This window comes from Lontra canadensis, unplaced genomic scaffold, assembly GCF_010015895.1.
Source record: "Lontra canadensis isolate GAN:19392208 unplaced genomic scaffold, GSC_riverotter_1.0 scaffold76, whole genome shotgun sequence".
NCBI lineage: Eukaryota > Metazoa > Chordata > Mammalia > Carnivora > Mustelidae > Lontra > Lontra canadensis.
The window spans coordinates 1,908,816-1,932,639 of record NW_022631070.1 but is presented as its reverse complement, the minus strand read 5'-3'; positions in this window follow the sequence as shown (position 1 = coordinate 1,932,639).

Here is a 23,824-nt window from a genome sequence, read left to right as displayed (position 1 = left end):
CAGTACAGATAGAGGAGAACTCAGCAATCAGAAAGTCAATATCCAGAAGTATCTCCCAATAATTAAAATATAAAAAATAAACCAAAACACATTCCATTTAATAGATATTATGTTAATACAGAGTAACAATTAACTCTTAAGAGTAGTTCGATTGAGAAACAGCTCTACTTCCAACCAAGTCAGCATTACCGATCCATTATTTTCCTTCCTTCCTTCCTTCCTTTTCCTTTTTTTTTTTTTTCTTTTTTTTCTTTCATGGTGTTATTTAGGGCAATATGGGACAATGGTGCTGAGTTATAATGATAGGTGTGATGATGATAAGCCATACCTAGTAGATTTTCATTCTAACATAATAAAAGTGGAAAGGATTGACTCTAGATGCTTCCCTATACTTTACTTTTTTTAACTGATGGTGCAAAGAATAGTTTTACATTCTTGCATGTGCATGTCTCACACGTACACACACAATGAAAAACAAAACAAAACAAAAAACAAAGCAATTATTCAGATAACTGAGGCCTTAAAATTCCCACTGATATTCTGATCTGATATTTCAAGACAATGAAAAAACAGTTCAAAAAATGATTTTTACTTAAATTATTATCTAGATGCATGCCTCATCTGCACTCTGCTCTTTCAATGCAAATATATCCTGACTGTTTCTCAGGGTCCTCTTTCTCTCCAGCCAGCTTCCAGTTTTTTAATTGATTTGACTGGTTATCTCACAACTGTATTTACACATTTACACCCAGACAATTATCAGATACTAAAATAAACTTTGACAAATGACAAATGTAAAATGTTTCCCTCTTGAATTGTAGCTGAGCTGAAACAGACTTGTGGATTTAACTAGCCTTAAAATTGGTGTGTGTATATGTGTGCGTGTGTGTGTGCTAATACATTTATATCGTCTCATTTTATGGGTTGTTTTTTTTTTTTCAAGTTTTTTGTCCGCTAAACAGCTTTGTGAAACAGATGCTATTTATTATGTCTTTGTCTCCCTCTAAGTTGATGTTAATTTTAGAAGTCAATGGGAAACATTAACTCTAAAAGCTAAAAGCTTTTGTCAAATTAAATGTGGTCAAGAACACATCAGAGTATTACAAGAGTCTATTGGAAATATATATGCTTATTGGTTCTTGTATTGTCTTCTTTTTGCAGAGATCTATATTTATGCATGTTCCATGTTTGCTTCCTTAGAAATCTATAAATTATATCTATATCCGTCAGTCTGACAAATGTATTACCTTATACACCAAAGGAGAATTTTATCAGGAGAATTTTAATGGCCTGTAGGTATTGAACACAGCTGGTGACAAACCATTTCTTCTGTTATTGACCACAGCTTTAAAACTGCTTTCAAAACCACATTCAAGAAAATCAAGAAACCTTGGGAGCAATGTGTATTATTCATTAAAATAAGGTATTGCTTATAGAGCAAAAATACAGATGTTCTCGGCTTTATTATTGGATTTAAATGGCAATTAATTAAGAAATGTCATAGTTATTATATCTGACCCTCTGAAGAAATCTTTAAATTTAAACACTGAAAAAAGAGGTTATAGGATTATACCACTCAAGAGACTAGAGGAGGTTAGGTGATTCTTACTTCTAACCTTTCACATTTAAAGCATCACTTTAATCTCAGGGTTTTTCCAAACTTTCCCCTTACTATGAGTCTAACACTTTTAATGTATTATTTAATCTCCACAAAAAATACCCATGAAGTAGATAATCTTAGCACTATTGTACTAATAAGAAAACTAAATTTGGGTAGAATCAGTATATTGACCAAATAAATGTTTACAGTTGCCATTTAAACTAAGGCTTTTTTTTTTTCTATTAAAAAAGTCATTTCTTATTAATTACACAATATGCTCTCAGTTAAGTAGCAGAAGGTGATGATACAATGAATACTTTAATCTGGTAGGCTGGAAAAAAGAAAAAACAGCCAGGGATTCAGATATCCCCTGGCACACAGTCAGCGTTTAAAAAAAATAAATAAATGGATGAATAAATTAAATATCAAGATACGTTTCTTCCTAAAGTTTTTTTTTTTTCTTTTTTCTTTTTTAAGATTTTATTTATTTATTTGACAGAGAGAGAGAGAGATCACAAGTAGGCAGAGAGGTAGGCAGGCCGGGGTGGCGGGGATGGTGGCAGGCTTCCCTCTGAGCAGAGAGCCTGATGTGGGGCTCGATCACAATATCCCAGGATCATGACCTGAGCCAAAAGCAGAGGCTTTAACCCTCTGAGCCACCCAGGCACACTCATAAAGTTTTCCTATCTTTCTCCCTTTGCCTTTCTTGCTCTAAGTATTTAATAGTGTATCATTGTAAGAAAATAAAACTTAATAATGTTAAAGTTCATAATAATGATCGTTAAGTACCCTATGCACCAATGTCATGAACCCATTCTGTTTCAGAGTCATTTTCAAACCACAGTGTATGACAAATGGCTATGCATTTTCTGGAATCAACAACTAGGAGACTTTTGGATTATTTTAATGAGAAGTGTCATTTAAATATCCACCATCAGTTGCAACTTTGCACTGAGATTTTAGTAAAATAATGTACTTTTATTTTCTATTATATATTTTTCAGAGTGCCTTAATTGAAATCCCATCATGACATCCTTGAAATTTCATCTAAACTAGAGCAAATAAAGGAAACTAACTACGTTACTAACAAGTACTTTGTTTCAAGTGCTTATTTCTGTATCTTAAATATGAAGATCAGATATTATCCCTTATAAGAAAAGAAAAAGAACTGAGTGATTTCTTTTGAATGTTACCGCTCCATGAGTCTTTTATTTTTAAATCAAATACATATCTTAGAAATAATAATACCTTTCAAATAATGAAATAATTATTAGACTTCTTTGCTCAGGCATATCTTATTCAACAGTCTTCAACCTTAAAACTAAATTTTCTTTATTCATTCATTTTTTATTAAAAATATTATTGAATACCTACTATATGCCACCTCTTGTGCTAGATTCTATGGATACAATGGTGGAACAAAGCAGATACAGTCTTAGCAGTGTATTGTAGTAGGTTGGCCTGGAAGATATCAGTCAAATACTGATAGAAATGTATTATGATATGTTATGTCAGGTGCTTTGAAGAAAAAAGACAGTGTTCTAGAAACATCAGGAGGCCTGGTCTGGGCTGGTATGGGATGGGGAATTTGGCCAGAAGAGTCATCCCTGAAAACAATGTTAAAACTGATTTTGATTTTTTTTTTTTTTAAGGGGTGTGTAGGGGTCCCTGGGTGGCTCAGTTGGTTAAGCATTCAGCTCTTGATTTCAGCTCAGGTCATGATCTCCGGGTCCTGGGATCGAGCCCCGCATTGGGCTCCTTGCTCAGCAGGGAGTCTGGTTGAGGAGCCTCCTTCTTCCTCTGCCCCTCACCCTGCTCATGCTTATTCTCTTTCTCTCTAAAATAAATAAATCTTGTAAAAGCATATATGTAAAAATTAATTAGGCAAAGAAGAGAAACAGTAATTCAGAAAGAAATAGTACAAGCAAAGCCCCTCTGGTGAAAAAGAGCACTGCTGCTTTTGAAGGAAAGGCAGAGCCACATAAAACAGCCAAGGAAGGTAGAGGCCAGACTTGCTAGGACTCTGAGGTCATTCTGGGTGAGACCCTCTACCCCAGAGCACTGGAAAACCACTGAAGTATTGTAGCTAACTGACACTGAATAAATATATAGACTTTTTTTTCTTGTAAGGTGAATTACCCCACACTCTAGATGAAATATTCTTTTTGGCTGTAACTTTTCTTTTTTATAGATTTTTTTTTCAAGATTTTATTTATTTATTTGACAGACAGAGATCACAAGTAGGCAGAGAGGCAGGCAGAGAGAGAGGGGGAAGCCCGCTCCCCGCCGAGCAGAGAGTCTGATGCAGGGCTTGATCCCAGGACCCTGAGATCATGACCTGAGCTGAAGGCAGAGGCTTTAACCCACTGAGCCACCCAAGGCACCCCTTGGCTGTAACTTTTCAGTATTGAACATGGAAGAGTATATATCTTATCTTGGAATAAAATGCTATCTTTCTATAAATGAATAATGACTTAGGACCAAAAAAAAAAAAAAAAAAGACAGCATTCACTGTTTGCTGGAGTGTGAATGACTTGGAAAATCTTACTACAGAATTGCTCCATAATGGTTATAGAACATGGAAATGAAAGGAAATGAAATTTCTAAACTAAATTCTACTGCAGATAATGAATTGACTCTACTCCCCATCATCTGACTCTCAGCGAAGTTCTGACTTCACTGAGTAATTAGATTTCAGAAAGGGTAAGTCTAGAAAACCTGCCATCAGCAGACACATGGGCTTGTCCTTACACCTTCCTGTCAGGGTGTTTTCTCTTTACTGATATGTCTTCAAGTAATGTTTTCCTGATTCTTGCCTCTTCAACTCCCAAAATTTAAATAAAATCATATTTACTTTTATTTTGTCAAAGTATTACTTACTAATGTAACATTAAATAAAAGCTAAAATGCCATTTTACAGCAAAAGATCATATTGAAAAAAAAATTAGTCTCTTGTTTCCCCCTTCTTATCTCATCTTTCTAATCACTAAATACAAAATCTTTTAACTCTTTATCAGTTACCTTTGTGAAAAAAATAAACTGCCAGATTTCTAAGGAATCAGTATTTGGATATGACATATTCACTAGTTAGTAAATATCAAATTACTTCCTCTTTGTATGGATGGATATTTTGTCATACATCCCTGATTTCTTCTTATATTTTAAAATTTATAATTTATTTTTTTAATTTCACAATATATTTTTAATTTACTTTTTGTAATGTTTATAATTTATTTTTAAAGGTCTTATTTATTCATGTGCGAGCACCCAAGCAAGAGAGCACAAATGGAGGGAGGGGCAGAGGGAGAAGCAGATGCCCAGCTGAGCATGAGCCTGACATGGGGCTAGATCCCAGGACTCTGGCCTCAGGACCCCAGATGATGTCAGATTTAACCAACTGACCCACCCAGGTGCCCCGTATTTATTATTTTTTCCTGTAGTAAATGATTGTCTCATTTTTTCATTTCTACTTATACAGCCTTTCATTTCCTTCTCTTCAGCTTCCAAATTCACTCTATTACATTTCAATTTTTCAATTTTCTGTACATCTCTGACTGGCTTCCAGGAAGGCAGTTTTGTTTCTTCTTCTTTGGAATTCTCTACCTGTAGATGCTCAGGGTTGACTACCGTGACGTGTACACACACACACACACACATACACACAGGAAACCAATATTCATGTCCATTCCCTCCAAATATTCTCCCCTGCAAGCTGGCTGGAAGCTGCATGCATGTTCCAGAATTTTGTAGTAGCCATAGTCTAATTTAGATTCTACCACTAAGAGCCACTGTTCAAGTTTTGGTAGTAGAAGAAAACAGAAGTAGACACAGCAGATACCTGTGTTTTGCAGGTGAAAGATAGAAAGGTTAGTCGGTGGTTTCCTGGCATTCAATTACAATCATGCATTTTAGTGCTTATTTTTCTTAATTGTTGCAATTCTCTGATTTCCTTAAAGCTAGTAATGGATTTCCCTGACCTTGACTTTCCTAGACTTTCAAACATTTTGAACCCCTCATTCTTTCTATTAAATCTCTCCAAGCATCAAAAATATAAACTACTTTCTGTTTGGTAAGTCATTTCTCAGTTTTTCATCCCTATCCATTTCTTGTATTATGCTTTGTTTTTAGAAATAATTTCTAATTTCACCAAAGTTTGAGTTCATTTTCCTGGTTTCCAGCCTTTTAAAAATTACTCATTTTAGCAATGACTTATTTATTCAACTGATTTATTCAACTCAATTTATTCAGTTAACCAACTGAATACCAGCTCTGTGCCAACTAAGAGAGCATACAAAAAAAGTATAAGGCCTTCCAGCACTAAGTGCATTAATTAAGCCTCAGATAGAAGAAGTAGTTAATATAGTAGTTCAAGTAACAATTTCAGTAAATGCCAAAGGGATTTGTGGAGAAAGGGGAGATGAGTGTGCTCACTACTCAGCCAGGGGAAACTGCAGAAGGCAGGTGTGACTCAAGCCAGGCCCTTAGAAAAAGTACTTTAAGGGTAGTGGAGAGAAGCAAGGGCATGCATTGAGGAAAAATCTGTATGAGGTCAGAAACTTGGAACTAGAAATAATTGTAGCAAGTTAAAAGAAGTAAGAATAAGATGGAATGAGAAGTCAATGATAGGTCAGTTAGATATACAAGCATGAGATTACTGATAGCCTCAGAAACCAGGCCAAAAATATTTTTATAAGAAATGAAAGTTGAGGATTATCACTCAGAGCAGATGGCATGATAAGAGCACATTTTGAGAAAACTAGTTTAGCCTCTCAGTTGGCACTGATGTCAGTTACACCACAGTTTTTCGTTTTATTTAAAAGGGGTTAAACTCTAAGTTCAAGAGAGAGGCATGAGAGAGGATGGGTCAGGCACCCAGAGCCCCAGGAATGCTGTGATACAGAATAAAATGCTGTGATACAGTGAGGAGGTAGGCTAAAAGAAGAACAGAAACAGAGACATTTGTCTAGTCTTAGGGTCCCATGTATATCCAAGATATCTATGTGATTTGGGGACCTGGCATCTGAGAGTTATGGTAACGTTGCTTCTTTATTGCTATAATGGCCATAATACCAGTTTCTGTGATGTCCTTTTAGCATGAGCAGCTCTACAGTCCCTAATGGACTGTTCCTTCTGTCCTTAAGGATTCCCAGCCAGAGCTCCATAATCATCAGTACCATGTTTACTAGAGCAAAAGACAGGACACACAGAGGGTCTCAACCACAACCCCTATTAGGTGGTGAGGGATGGAAATCAAAGGGGAAAAGGGAAATAGCAAAGAGGTACCAAGGAGTCTCAGTCTAGATCAGAATGAATGCAATAGGCAAATTACAGCTACAGTTGATTGAAGGGTGTCCTGCCTTTAGATTTATACACGTGGACTTGGCGTCTCTAGATGATAGCCGGATTTCTAAGTGTAATCATTTACATTTGTCCTGAAAGTTGGAAGAAATAATAGACGGAAAATACTGTGAAAGGCAGATGGAAAGAGAATATTCCAGAATGGTGATTCTCAGCCTTATTTTTCCCAGCACCCTCTTCTTTATGCGGACTCTTTTGTAATCCCTGTCCACCATCCTGAAGGGAGAGTCATCGATGAGAGAACCCACCATGCCCCCCTTAAAACTAATATCTAACTATCGTATAAAGTAGCAATTGAGAGAAATAATAAAATATAATAAAATAACACGCGTTTCCACATGTAAATGCTTGGGCTCACTTCTGTAGAAGATACAGGGAGTTTGTGGGTTGCTTGCATCTGTGTGTGGGATAACCAGGAATGTGGGAGACTCGTGCAAGCAAATACAGGTACATTATTCCAGTTACTTCGGTGCCATGAATGTAATTGTCATACCTGGCACACTTTTCTGCAAGTGGAGAACAATTCTTGATCAAGTTCCAAAGGGAATAAATACATTTTTTTCCTCCGTTTACATGTGAGTTGTGTTCTTGTAAACTTTAATGTGCATGAAAAGCATACAATAATATAGTATTTACATGTAAATAGAGTTAGGGTCTCAATTATAAATGGGCTTTTCATCTAGAGAAATATCTAAAGGAGCCTGAGAAGGTTTTGTGTGACGTGGGAAACCATATCTTTGAGGACATCTAGCATCACTGCATGGCCTATTCAATGCAATTAGCACCCTCTGCAAACACTGGGACCATAAAAAAGTCTCCAGAAATTCTAATACTCTTTCTGGGAAGTGGTAATACCTGTTATTAATCTGTTTTGGGGACATAGTATGAGTGGGCAGAGATGAATATGGTTGGATTCAGGAAATATTTAATATGATTATTCATCCTTAAACCCACATTTCTTCAAGTTATTCTTCCTGGGATGGTCTGCATTTTCTTTCTTCCACATCATTTTCCCTTCCATATAATGTTTCTTACACTTTGCCTCTCATCTTGACCAAGTGCACTGAAACAGAATTATTGGATCAAAGAATGTTGGAAGGGTCTTGAGAGATTATCTTCATTTTAGAGTCAAAAAGAGTGAATCCATAAATTACATAGTGTGTCCCAGTTGTAGGCAGAATTTCAAGTGGAAAAATTCAGGGTGGTTTTGTTTTTTGTTTTTTGTTTTTTTAGTGGATGGATTCATATTTTCACCACATATGTGAAATGCATAGTTTTATTTGTGCAACAATGAAAAACTTCCAATAATATTGTAAAAATTATGGAATATAAAAACACACAAAACTTCTGGTACGTGGCTACAACTCCACTAATTCTGAAACCCTGGCCCTGGGATCTCTACCACACTGATGTCTGGTAGATCTATCCACATACAGATGTGATCCTGTCCAACACTTACGTAACTTTGCATCTCTTAGTGTACAACTTCTTTTTATCATTCGTTAATGATGTATTTTAGCCAGAATTGGTTGTAGTTTCTTTGTTGGTATTGGTAATTATTTGTAAATTATGTCAAAATAAAATAAAAATTATTTGCTTTCTGGCCATTTACAGGGTTTTGCTACTAGAAAAACTTCTCTTGACTCACTTCCCTCATTTCTTTCATTTCACAATCTCTCTCCTCTACCCACCTGGCCCACAATCCTTGGGATTGATCATATGACATGTGAATTAAGCATTAGAATTAATTCTTAATTTCAGAATCAAGAAAAATAAATGTATTTTAGTGTATAATGTTTTAGACTCAAAATTATAGCATATAGCTCCCCATTCACAGTAGATGCATACATATGTATGTACATATGTATATGTATATATATCTATATATATATATATACATGTACATGAGTGTAGTGTACAGATGTATGTCAAGGACACACTGTAAGAAAATTAGATCACAGTCTCAATTCTACCACTGACTTCTAACCCAATACTTCTTTAATACTTCTTTACCATACAAAGAATTCCAAGGGTTGAGTGACAACCTGTTGAGTGACACAATATGCCCCATGAGGGTCTTTTCATTAGAATGGAATTGCATAGGTAGTTGTTTTAGCCAGAGGTCTTTCTTCCAACATTATAGAATCAAATATCCAAATCCTATAGAGGAACATTTGCCCTGTGTCACTTCCTCATGGGCAAAGAGACTCCAATTCAGCATGCATGTAATTTACAAAAGAAGCATATTATGTCTATAATTTTTCTAGATTTCAGTTGTAAAACAGATCTGGGTTTTCTGTTTTTTCCATTCTCGTAACCTCCTACCCTTGCTTAACTTCCCTGTCATTGATTGGTTTTGACATATTTTAATGGATGTTTTTGTAGCGATAGGAAAAGCTGGTATATTCATATCAGAACCACTGTTTGCCATTTTGGGGTGATTCATCAATATGAGAAAACAGTGTAGGGAGCAATAAAAACACAGCCCATGCAATCTGGCAGATCCAAAAATTAAGTCCCCAACCCAGCCCCAACCCAGAAAGAACCATAAAACCTTTTGCTTAGGATTTTTTTTTTTTTTTTCATTCAGGAAGTATACCCTAATGATACCTCATTGATTTTGTAATGTTTAATTTAAAAGGGCAGTCAGGCTAGTACATAATCTTGCGTCCAGTGAAGACAAGGCAATTTATATGGCAAAGCACCAGATGAAATGTAAAAGTTCCAGTTGACTAACAAGTACATAATTCAAGCCAAATCACATTAGCAGAGCCTGTGTGGGCTTCAACACAAAAGCATCCCAAGGGACTGTGGCACAGATCTCTTTGCATTGAAATCAAACCCATACAAATTGTAGAGTTCTCAAGTGCATTTATTCTGCCTCCTCAGTAGAGACAAAAAGGAACTCTCCCCATGTTTTAGGGAAGTATAACTCATTTCTCCAAATTTTAAAGTGGCCATAAGAAAGTCTTTATTATAGGGTTATCCTGAGTGAAACAGGTGTACAAAGTGTGTAGCATACCGTCTGACACACCACAACAGTTAATCGATGGTTATCATTCTTTTTCTTCCCCTTTATTCATTCATTCAACAGTTAATTATTGAGTGTTTGGATGGTGGGTGACAAGCAAACGACATCAATTACAGTGGACAGAATCCATGCTCCCTATGTGGGAAGGGGGTGGGGGCTGTAAACAAATTAAATAAGTAAAAATATATGCAATAAGTCAAGTGGTGAAATGTTAGGACCATAAATCTAAGAGAAAACCAGGGAATTGGAGTGCTGGGTTGTGGTGGAAGAGGTCGTTAGAGAGGCGCTCTCCATGACAATGACAATTAAGCAGAGACTTGAAGGATGGGCAGGGGGATTTCTATAGATGTCCAGGGAGGAGCAGTCCAGCCAGGTAAAGAAGAGGGTGCAGACCCCGGAAGGTGAACAGTTCAAGTCAAAAATCACATCCAAGTCAAAGGAAAGAAGGAGAAAGAGGAAAGAGAGGACTTTTTTTTTTAAAGGAGAATGCTTAATTCAGAAGTAGCTATAGTATACTGGGCACTTATATGTGCTCACTTACAGGTGTTCAATAAGCATTTATTGAATGGATTTAACATAGTTATAATATATTGAGTCCTTAATATGGCCAATGCAATTCTAAACATATTTTATATAATAGCACATATAAATCCAAAAAATACAGATTGGTGAGCAATCTATATTTCATCACTAATATAATACAAATTATTAAGCAGAGAGATTGATAATATTTAGTAAGCAGCCAGTAGTCTAATATGTATTATTTATATGCTTGTCAAGTGCTTTTGTCCTTTTCGGATGGTCTCTAAAGTCTTAGAATTCCAGAAAATATGATTTTTGTCCATACACTTGTGAACCTGGCATCCTAGGTTCATCAGCCTTAGCAAGGGCATCGTTTGCCCAATGAATGGGTTGAATTAGTTACTAAGCAAGAATGGAATAATACTCCATAAATCTAAAATGAAAACATCTGTTTTTACTGAAGCTCTTCCCATGTTCAGTTTTCATACTTTATAAGAGCAAAAACTCAAGACTCATGGCTGTAGCACTGTTTCAAACTTCCTTCTCCTTAACTCCCCGGTGAGTCCTGGTAGTTCAGTTTTTCCTCACCTGTCGTTCCAGCTGGCCTTTTCTCACCAGTCCTGTAGCCGTTAGCCACATCCAAGATTGCTTCCAGGTTTACCTTGTAAATCATCCTATTTATAACTTCTAAAGGCACACTAATTCTAATTTATTAATAATCTGTTCAGTAAAGTTAACAGCTTCGAGTTCTCTATGGAATGGTGTCTAAACTCTTTACCCATTCATTGTTCTACCAGCAAGGGATAGCAGTTTCGTATCTGGCATCGTTTTAAGTTCAGCAGGAGTTGCAAAGGAAAAGAAAAAAAAAAGGATGGTATGCCATAAAGAGCTTTGGTTCTTAAACTCATTAACCGTTAGCAAGATAGATGGACATAATGAGAGACTGAGCAGGAATTAAGATGCTGTCGTAAAAGTTCTGGTATCGAGTGGTATTTTTTAATATCATAACTACATACTTATTAAGCACCTTTTACATGGCCCACGGTTTATATGCTACAGGCTCGATGAGTTCCAAATGGCCCATTTGGTGTTCTTGTCTTGAAATGTACGTTTTTGTTCACCACATAATTCGTTCATGATCCTCTGTTCACCTTGTGCGTTCAGTAAATAGATTATTTTGGTTCTATCACTAATTAAGTTCATAACCTTGAGCAAATATTTTAAACTCTTGAACCTTTGTTGGATTAGGTCTTCTATAAACTACCATGTAGCCCTATAAGTCTATGATCGCACTTACAAACAGTTCAATGTGTTCTGAATATGTTCTCTCAAGGATTGTTTATAAGGCCAAACATTAAGTATCCAGCAATAGAAAATTGGCTAAGTAAATTATTAGGATGAAATAAACATGCTATTTTTAGTGACTATACAGTATATATTAACTGCCATTCACTCTTGAAAGCAAAAATGGTTTATAAATCATGTATAACATGGCCTCATTTATGGGGAAGAGTATTATCCATAGTGCAAATTTCAGTAATCTCCGGAAGGAAGAATTTCAGATAAATTCTATTTTCCTCTTTATATTTTCTTCATTGTTTGATTATTTTTGCAATGTTCCTGAATCATTCTTGGATTCAGATAAAAGAGCTATATAAATGTTAGGAGAAGTAAAACTGACTACACTAGATTATCAAAATAAACATAAAATATAACCTTATGATTATGTAAATGAATGTGCTATCCCCTCTAGGTATTTCAGACTTTCCTCAACTTATCTATACTCAGAACAAAAATCCCATTTCATTCAAATATTAGAACATTCTAATGGTAAAAGGGAGAATGGGTAATGTGATTGTTTAAGTCTGCTATCATGATTATAGCTTTCTCGTCTGAATTTTTAAAACATTGCAGTCATTTTCCGAGGCAATGGAATAAGTCAATGAGGAAAAATCTGGTTCTCAATATACTGATATCTCACTTCTTTTTATTTATTGGTCATAATAGGCAATTAGCCCATTAAGGATATTTCTGTTCAGTGTCTCATGTGGAAACATGAACCGCCTTATCTCTTCCCTCTACCTTATTAAGTAAAAACTGCAAAAGACTCAGAATCATTGCACCTGAATCCAACTGGCAGCGCCCCTTCGGTTTCAAAGTGGAAAGGTTTAGCTGTTCAGTCCCCGCTGCTTGAAGATTCTGTATTCCCAATTTAGAGTGTCAAAAAGCTATGGCTAATTATTCTCATAGCAGCGATAATCACGGCAATTATAATTCTTAAGAGAACTGAGGAGACAAGAGTACAGATAAGACTCACAAAGACAAGGTAGAAGAAAAAAGAGTGATTTTAAATGTTATAAAGCTGAACCTATGTAGACTTTTCCTTTTGGAAAGAATAATCATTTAAAAAGTATGAAAGAATCAAATGATCCCTGTTAAATCTATCAGATGTGGGTGAGCCATCAATTGCATCTTCATGCCCTGGTTCCAGTCCTGAGATCACTGCCAGCTTCCTGTTTGTAGCAAGCTGTCAAACCCGGTCTCCTTCCCACTCCAAAATGTACCAAAAAAAAAAAAAAAAAAAAAAAAAAAATCAGCAACTCTAAGGAAATGAAAGTTATAAAAGGAAATATATTGTCCCTTCAAGAGAGTTTATCTTTTGGTAACTTTATGGAAGCTAGGGAAAGCTACAGAGAAACCATGAGTCATAGGGAGATGCCTTTACCCACAAATGCACAAAAACATGTTTCTTTCTGTTTTATGTTAAGCACAGGGGAAATTTTTCTTGTGCTACATTAGTAATAGTAACAGGAGAATCATCTAGATTATACTTTTAATCTGTTCCTCAAATCTGATAAATCAGTAAGCAACACGTTTTATTTCAAAATCATACTTCATATTTCAGGTCACTTACGATGATCAAAACAGGGTCAGGTTTAATTTACAACATACTGAGCCTGCGAAGAGATTCGTCAATCAATACCGCACTCGAGTCTAAAAGGTAGGTAGGGTGACAGAGAATATGAAACTATAAGCTTGTGGAAGCCGTGGAATATATTACCAGGACTGAATTTTTCCTCTTGTCCTTTGTTCTTTATTTCCATAGGAAAACAACTAATTGTTTTTAGGCAGTTTGATGAAACTGCTGTGCTAGAAACTCTTCATTAGAGAGGGTAGGTTATGTGAAGGCGGTGATATGTGTATCCCTTCGTCTTAGTCATCGGAGGCGTCTATAACAAAGTACCCTAGTCCAGATGGCCTATCAACAGCAGAGCTTTCTCTCTCACCGTTCTGGAGGTGGAAGTCTGCGATCAAGGTACCAGCCCTGGCGGGGACTTGTGAGAACCCTCTTCCCCTGGCAGACTGCGGATATCTTCTCAGATCCTCACACTATGAAAAGAGAGAGAACCATTCTCTGGCCTCCTCTTATAAGGACACTAGTCCCATTCGTGAGGGCTCCATTCTCTCTCTCATGACCTAATTACCTCCCAAAGGCTAGACTTCCAAATGTAGTTGCTTTGGGAGGTTAGGGTTCAACATATGATGGGGTTTGGCGGGGGGACACAGACACCCAGTCCGTTGATAGCACCCTTCGATGTACTCTTTGGAATGAAGTCAGAAATGAGTGAATGAATGAATCAGAAAGAACTTGGTGCCTCTAGCAAGAACACACGTCATGGGTTGCAGTGAACACAGGTGGAGATACAGATGTTCAGCACCAGTTAAAGCTCCCTGTAAAGGATCTAAGTGTTTCCTGGATTTAGGGTGAAATTGGGCTACTTCTCTGCTATTTAAGCTGAGATGATTTCATCCCATTTTCTATTAATGCTCTAGATGCCTTCTGAAGATAATGCCAAGAGACTGTGTTACCATATGGCTGAGATGCCAGCCTCTGAAAGCAGCACCCAAAAGATCCCACTGAGGATGCTCAGGCATGAGCACATCTCCTTTCCTCTCCTTTCTCTGCTTCTTCCCTCCCCCACATGCCTACCCTCCTTCCATTCTTCCCTCAAATGTTCTGTCACTGTCAGGTTTCTTTCATAGAAATATGTGGAATTATAATGAGACAAGAGTTAGACGTGCTGGAACTGAAAAGACTTTAAGTTAAAAAAAAAAAAAAGAATTGCTAAATCCCTACACTCTTTGAAAGCCTTTAAAAGGAGGAATGAAGTAAATGAAGGGGTTACCCTGCTCAAAAAGCTCTCCCCTCGCACATTTAACTTTCAAAAATACCTCTGATCATTTTCCAGGGCACGGATGCTGAATGAAACCAGGTCCAAACAAAGCTTCACTGTAGGGCCGAGCACGTTGAGAGCTAAGGATGCCATCCTTCTGGCCCGAACGGCCATCAGGTCTGAGTTGTCAATCACAATCAAAGTCTTTCCATCAAAGTCTCACAGTTAAGTGGTAACACCAGGTCTGAAACGTAGGCCTTTCAATTAAAAATATCGCATTTTATAAGCGATAGAGTCTAGGCTCCAGAATGTTAATGACTTGCACAAGACCTCATGCCGAAATTTATAGGCAAAGTAGGCACAGGAGCCCTGGGCTTCCTGATCCTGGAGAGGCAGTTGTGCTTTTCTGTATTCTGGCTGAACAGATTATTCTGATGTGAATATGGTGCTGTTTCCTGAGACAAGGAAGGTTTGGAGTGGACAATGACAGGTTTCATTTTTAATGTGATGAAGTCGATCTGTCTGTAGTGGACTTAAATGGAGTTCCATCAGGTATATGGAAACTCGTGCTCATGAGGGATACTTGGATGGGAGTTATAGACTTGGAATTTGTGAAAGAATTGGAGAGACATGGAATCTGGAGGAATGGATAAAGACACCCAAAGGGAGTGCACTGAGAAGAGAAGTGGATTTAGAATTCAGTGCTGGAAAATGACAGCATTTAAGGCATAGGCAGGAGGTAATGCCTTTGAACAGGATGAGGAGAAAATAACCCAATGACTGGGTACATTAGAAGGGAGTTTTGGTCTGCGATCAAATAATTAAAAAAAAAAAAAAAAAAAACGGAAAATTAAGATTTAGTAGCTCATTTGGCAGCAAAGATGGACCTGAACTGACATAAGGAATGCATACTAAATTCCAGGACTCTTCTTGATTTGTCGTAACAAAGAGATATATCCAGAAAAGCACCTAGAATTAGAATAACGACCCAAATAAATGAACCATAACTCTGCATCATTGTATTATATGCACTAATCAAACCAGAGTCAAATGCAGTTGGGGGTGGGGATGCGCTCAGTTGGGCTCAATGCCCAGCTCTTGATTTCAGCTCAGGTCATGATCTCAGGGTTGTGAGGTCAAGCCCTGAATTCGGCTCCATGCTGGGCATGGAACTGGCTTAAGATTCTTCCTCTCCCTCCCTACTCCCTTTCTCTCAAGAAAGAAAGAGAGAGAGAGAGAAAAACAAAGGAAGAAAAGAAAAGAAAAAGAAAGTGCAGCTGGTATGGTGTTAGCTACCCTCCCTCTAGGAAGACCTTGGTGAGGACACGAGCCTCAGCAGTTCCCTTGGCAACAGGCAACAGGGATAGTTTTGTGTTTCTCTGTCTCTTCCTATCAGAACTCCTTGCTGAAGAGATCAAAAAGCTCTCCCTGAGGGTAGCTGTTCCAACCACTCTTAGAAACTCAGGAAATAAGCATGGGAAGGGTTTGAGATACTCTGAACCCCCTTGTGAGGCTCACTCCACCCCAGGCTGTATTGATCCAATGAGTCCCTCGAGTCTCAGCTTGGCGTGGAGGGGCAGGATCCTCAGAGACACACTGAAAGCTCTGCTGGGATTGCCCTCATCCCAGGGTGTCCCTCAGGTATTACAGAGCTCTGACTCAAAGTTGCCACACCCTTTTCTTTGATTCTGAGCTTATAAAGTGACTCATTTCAGAGAATTAAGTGAGAAGTTGTGACTCTGACGAGGTCTCTTCAACCAGGCTCTTTTTTGGCCAACATGGAATGTTCCCATTATATAAGTCAAAGGGGTTGTACATCTCTCTGGTCCTGTGAACCCAAGAGCAGGCATTCACAGGTGGGCAAGTGCTGGGCTGCCGCCTCTCATGGTTGGCACCACCCCTTGCTTCTGCTGGTGTGGTGCTCCTTGTCAGCCTCCACCACCTCAAGATTTTACTGTCTCCTCTGAAAATCAGGAGGCCGGTTTCAGCAGCAACCTCTTCCACTGCGCAGTTGCTCTGGGATACCAAATACAGTCATAAAGTTCTTCCCAAAGAGCTGGCTCACTAGCCTCAATCCCACAAGGATTTTCTCAACACTTTGGAGTGATTCCATCTTTCGGGTTTTCTCAGGGACCATAGATTGGTCTCAGGTGTGTGTTGGGATTCTAGCACTTTCCTCTTCGAGGTTGTTTTGATTATTTCTCATATATTCCAGAAGATTTCTGGCATAATGTTGTCACTGAGACTTTACAAGTGCTTCTTCGTTTTTTATTTTTTAAATTTTTTTTTAAAGATTTTATTTATTTATTTGACAAAGAGAGATCACAAGTAGATGGAGAGGCAGGCAGAGAGACGGGGGGCGGGAAGCAGGCTCCCTGCCGAGCAGGGACTCCGATGCGGGACTCGATCCCAGGACCTGATCATGACCTGAGCCGAAGGCAGCGGCTTAACCCACTGAGCCACCCAGGCGCCCCGTATTTTTTAAATTTTTTAAAAAAATTATTCATTTAAGAGAGAGCAGGAGCAGTGGGGGCAAGGTCAAAGGGAAGCAGAGAAGTAGACTCCCTGCAGAGCAGGGAACCCAATGCAGGGCTCAGTCCCAGCACCCTAAGATCGTGACCTGAGCTGAAGGCAGTCACTTAACTGACTGAACCATCCAGGTGCCCTCAAAGTGAATTTTTTACTAATAACCCTTCCTGTGTATGATAAAATTATTTCCCATAGTAACCATGTAATTATCAGTATAATAGACAGTTTTGCTTGTTCCTTAGTTGTAAAATAATTAAGTCAAAGGAAGAATAAATTTGTGTTTTAAATATATTATTGAAATTCAGGAAAATGCTTCATGTATGAACTGAAATTTAGACCAACTACACACTGCATCTCACAGTTGGCATTCTATTTCATTCTTTTTTTTTTTTTTAAGATTTTATTTATTTGACAGAGAGAGATCACAAGTAGGGAAAGAGAGAGAGAGAGGGAGGAGGAAGCAGGCTCCCTGCCTAACAGAGAGTCTGATGTGGGACTCGATCCCAGGACCCTGAGATCATGACCTGAGCTGAAGGCAGAGGCTTAACCCACTGAGCCACCCAGGCAGCCCTCTATTTCATTCTTGCACACATTAAACACAAATGAAAACTTCAGTGTTTGCACAGGCAGAATTGAAGCGACAAAGTCAGTTTCTTTGCCTTCGCGATCACTTGTGCCATGATGTCTATTTGAATCTAGGGTTTAAATGCAGGGATATGTAATACAGCAGGGGCTGGGGGTACAAATTGCACTTGAAATGAATTTGAAGGGTTCCAAACATTTATACGCTGACTTTTGAACAAATGTATATGGAGAAGTCTGTATATGTCAGGGGCTGAGTATTTACAGGGTGCTCAGAATTATTTTCCAGATAAAAATACAATGTTTATTAAAGGATAGGTAAAAGTATATAAATTTAAAGCTTGTATATTATTAAAACTTAATGGTAACAATTGTTTCAAACATAAACTAACAAAAGGTTTTATCAGAAAGGAATATTTCATCACTGATATTTTAGAATTACTGATGAATGGTAATAAAAATCAGACCAACTTTTAGTAAGTATTATTATGGTTCTTCATTTCCTTAAAGCATCTTCTTATTGTTTGAAACCAGGCAGACTGACCCCACCAGCCTGCTCTTGGTATGTCAGTGGTTAGGCAAGAGCTCCATACCCAATTTTTTATAAGCCTTTGAAGCGTCTAGAATGAGAAAAAAGGTTTGCTATACTTAAGTGAGTTTATATGGCTAGATTGTGCACACCATAGTGAAAATGAGTCGAGTTATAGTTTTAAGTGGTTAATTAAAGAGTGGACAGAGGGAAATTTGTGGACGTTTTGCTGATCCAGCACTCTTGTGATTCTAAGAAATAGTTTCTCAAGTCTGGGGCTCGCTGTTAGCAAGCATACCTGGCTAGGAGACCTAAAACTATATTTTCCTAGGGCTCTCTATCAGTAGGCCACCTAAGGATACTTGCTTCCATCTTTACTCTTTACTGTAAATCCTTTCTAGGATTATTCTTCAGTTAGGCAGGGAATCTGGTGCTGTGTTTTCGGGGCCCTGCAGAAATACAGTCACTATTACATCTAGGATTCCATTAACTAACCCTGTGAAAATGTACAATCAGTTCTGTCTATCCCAATTAGCACCCTCAGTCAAAAATCCCTGATGAATGAATCTTATTAGTAAATTCACTTTGATCCAAAATAATATTCTACCCTCTTAGTGTGATTCTATCTCCATGTATATTGCTCAGGTATTTTTCAAAAATAAAAAATAAATAGATAAAATTTTAATAGTTTGGGAGAGTTGTGAGCTTTGTCCTCCCAAAGTGAAGTTTGCAATTTCACTGGTCCTGGGGATTTGGTTCTCATCAACAGTTTTGAAGCAACGGGAATTTGTTGCCACTGGGCCACGAGGACAACTGTTTTCCCTTGCAGATGACCTTGAATAACTAACATCTTTGGAAGAATAGGTAAATTACTCCAGATAATAGAAGGAGTCTGCTCTTTCACAAAGAGAATCAAGGATTGCTGGGTCTTGCCAAGGGCGGGGGCAGGAATAGTTGAGAGAACTCTGAATCTCCTTAAGCTTTCCTTCAGATGCCATTCCAATACTCAAGGTGATCTATACTTTCCAAGTAAATGTCCTAAAATTCTCATGGGAGACCTTGTGAAACTGTAAATTGAAGTGAGCTTGAAGTCCTGAAGCCCATGGGCACCTGGGTGGCTCAGTTGGTTAAGCCACTGCCTTCAGCTCAGGTCATGATCCTGGAGTCCTGCGATCGAGTCCCACTTCGGGCTCCCAGCTCTGCAGGGAGTCTGCTTCTCCCTCTGACCTTCTCCCTTCTCATGCTCTCTCTCTCTCTCTCTCTCTTTCAAATAAATAAATAAAATCTTTAAAAAAAAAAAAAAAAAAAGTCCTGAAGCCCATTAGATCAGCTTTCTGGTGCAATAAGGTAGAAGATCTCTCAGCTTCCACGTGGCAAGAAATGAGAGATTCTCCTTAACACAGTCATAAAAATTCCTTTTAGCATAGACACGGTGAATCCGTCCATAACTGGTTTGGAAGTTGTAGAAACTTCAGATTAGTGGTCCTTTTTCTTTAGTTTCCCAGCATAGTTAGAAACAACCACTCATGGAGCACCTGGGGGGCTCAGAAGGTTAAGCATCCTACTCTTGCTTTCCTCTCAGGAAATGACCTCAGGGTCATGAGATTGAGCCCCACCTTGAGCTCTGTGCTCTAGTGGAGCCTGCTTAAGACTCTGTCTCTCCCTCTCCCACCACAAAGCTCATGCTCTCTCTCTCAAAAAAAAAAAAAAAAAAAAAAAAAAAGGAAAGAAGGAAAGAAAAAAAAGAAAGAGAGAAAGAAAGAAAAAGAAGAAACAACCATTCACATCTATAATCTTTGAATTCAGGGCCCCTTCATGAAAGGATCCACTCAGTTCCCCAAAGTTCTGCCTTTGATTTCTGATGACCACAGGTAATAATTAAATTAGCTTCTTCACCACTGCTTGCCTTGAAGTGCTAAGGTCAGATTCCCTAATACTACTTGATTTTTATTGCCTTCCCCTCTAACCAAGGCAGAAAACAAATTCCTGCTCTCCATTATATTATATGCATCCACTCCTGGAATCAATTTCTATGTCAATGTGAAAAAGGTTTTAAGTTGCTAATAACCAAGACAACTCAATGATTCAAACATATAATAAAACTTGTGGGATGCCTGCGAGGCTTAGCCAGTTATGCATCTGCCTTTGGCTTAGGTCGTGATCCCAGGGTCCTGGAATCAAGCCCCATGTTGGGCTCCCCAGTCAGCAGGGAGTCTGCTTCTCCATCTCCCTCTGCTGTGCTTTCTGTCTCTCTCTGTCAAATAAATAAATAAAGTCTTTCATCAAAAAGTGTGTGGAAGACCATTAGGATGTTCATAGATTTACTGGGAACTCTAAAGAAACAGGCAATGAAAATTGGGAAGAGAAGAGGGATCTTAAAACAGTAATATCGAGGTACATTCTCATGAGACATAGCTGTGCCTTCTATGAGCTTGCTCTGTGGGTGCTATCTTAGACTTTAGAGGCCTCTGCTGATACCCCTATTGCTACTAGATCTTGTAATACATTTCTAGCTCCAAATATAAGGGATGGCCAATTGGTTTCACCTGAGACACATGCTCATGGCCTTTCCTACCTTCTTTAGCATTGGTATAGAAACACTGTAGAAGCAAGAAATTCAGGTTCTTAGTGTCCATGCAAGAAGCAAATTCTGCTTCCCACCAGAATGTCTTGGGTGAGAAGTTGTCTATTGAGGAAAGGTCTGTGGAAACCAACCAATGTTTATTATACCTTCATTCTCTGCAGCATTCACAGCAGCCACCTTCCTCCTGACCTAGAACATTCCAAGCTCCTTCTCTTTCTAAGACACCCCCTGGGGACTCTCTTCCCTAGATCTTCCTCTGGCTGGCTTTCTCATCACTCAGGTTCCACCTTAAATGTTGTCTCAAAGTGGCTTTTCTCGACTACCCCGTCTTAAAGGAAAGTGGCTGCTCTCACCCATTTCCATCAGTCTCACTCTACCCCATTACTCAGATTTCCTATTTGTATTCCTTCTCACTATATGAAACAATCTTATTTGAGTGCTAAGTGCTTATTACCTGCCCTTCCCATCTAGAACATAAACATCATGAGGTCAAAGACCTTGTCTGTGACCTTATCTGTTGTGTTTTCACTGTTGAACAGCCAACATCAAGAACAGTAGTTGTCACATAACAGAGCTCAAATGGTATCAGGGGAATAAATACATTAATCAAGATCCCAGTCTGAACTGGGCAAAATCTCCTGTGCAGTCTGAGGTCTAGATAGGGCTGGGATGCCAGGACCTCCCGTAACTCTGGTGCGTATTATTTTTGGCTTTCATTCTTCTCCGAGGAGTGCCCAGCATGGGGTGTCAGGTCCCAAGCTCAGCCTGAATCTAAATAATGCATGATTGTGAGAGACTTTGAAAATATAAAAGACCACATTAATTCCAAGTCTTATTCTCAATGCATGTGAATTGTTCCATAGGCTCTGCTTTCTGGCCAAAGTACACATTCTGTGTGATGTAGAGGTCCTACTGAGTAAATCGCCATTTAAGTTATACTGATTTATGGCAATTTTTTTGTTGAAATGATGAACTCTGCATGCCTCTATGGTATGTGCATTTGGCATGCTCTGGGCCGTGTTATAAATGTCCACGTCTGGGGTTTTTACCATTCACCTTGGGGAATTAAATTCATGTCCTGGTGTCTCTGAAAGGGTCAGAAAACATGAAAACATCCTAAAGGCAAGTTCCAGTGATTCTGGGATGCCGGACAAAATTTCCAGGGGTTTCTGGAGAGGATAACTCTCACATATCCCACTTCTAAAATGGCGTAAAATACAGTTCACACACATTCATTGAGTAAATCATAATTTGTTTGAAAAAATTGTATCTTGGCTTTGGATTCTCAGTGTGATCGAGAGGCCTAAGTGTATTGTTCAAACTCCCAAGATTGCAGTCATGAAATGATAACTCTTCTTATTTTGTCATTACCTAAATTATGACCTTGGGCAAGTGACTTTACCACTGTGAACTACAGAATATCAGATAAGACAATCTCTCAGGGCACATATCGCTAATATTTCTGCTCTTTGAACACCAGGAGGTGACCTCTACATTGCCTGTGTGGCAATGTTGGTGGGAACTTCTTCATGATTTCTGAGATGAAACTTTGAAAACCTCATGTCTGCCTGCTCTTTTTAAACAATCATTCCCTTTCCTATGGATTAGAAAGGCCATCTCTTCCTAGGAGGTTTCCCGTTCAGAGAAGTATTGTCTATTAACTAAAACCAGGTAAATATTTTAGATTCCCATTCTATGACTGTCTTCGTCCATTTACGAGTAGCCAATATTGTGAACTCAAGCAGTGACTTCTGAAATCCCCTTCTGATCACTGCCTCATTTAGCTTTGACACAGGGGAGACTTGCCATCATCTTTAGAAATTCCTTCTCTTTTTGTTAGCTCTGCAGAAAATCATCTCCATTTTTATTACTTTGCTCTATCAGTGATTTCGACGTAAGCCCCTGATGTCACTGTAAGAAGCTCCCGGTCAGCTTTCGATGATGAGCTTCCGGGAGGGGAGGGATGAGGGCAGAGCGGCTCTGGCTTTGCTGGAAGGGGAAGGCAGCTGGGCTCAGCTGCCAAGTTGATAAGGAGCAGAGAACTGTGCACCATCCAAGCAGAAAACTCGGAGCCTCAAAAATTGCTAAGGCAGAGAAAGGCACAAGACACATGTGACTAGTTCTGAGCATATGTGCTCAAGCCAGAGGAGAAGATTTAAGGGAAAGACTGTTTTCTTGTGCCAATTAAAAGTCCTTATATCATTCATTTGACAGGCAAACCTATATCACTTGAGATTTCTAAAGTACAACATGTCTCTCACATATGGCATAGGGTATTTTTATCCCTAAATCCCACATTATCTCAAAGGGAAATCATAAAGATAGAAACAATAATATAAAGATAGAATAGCAATATATCCGGGGTAAAAATTAGTCCCTCTGAAGCCAAATCTCCCTCATTTGTCTTCCTACCTTAACCCTTATTCACTTCACTGGGATCTGTGACCTGTGATCCCCCTGTATCTGCTCCCAATATTTATGATTATTTGATTAAAATTGTCAGATTCACTGAACCTGCATCACATGGCCGCTTCAGAGAGGGCACGTAAAGTCTTGTTGCGGTTAATTTCCATGCTGCAACGTTTTCAAAATGGTGAATCCCAGAGATGGTGTAAATTTCGACCACATGCTGTTATTGTAAAAACAATAAATAAACATAAAAACATACATTGTCCCTCCAGGCATGGACTCCATGATGAAGCTGTTCAACTTGAAGCTAAGGTCATTGCCAGCATTATTATTCCATAATTATACAACTTTTCCACAAAACGAACCACGATTTAAAAACCTATTCAACTTGCTGCGGAAACACAAACAAAACAAAAGCTTCTCGGTGTCACCTGCAGGCACAATAGCTTCTTCAAGGAGACACAAACTCACCTCTGCTTCTTCGACTCCGTGTGACTCGCAGTGT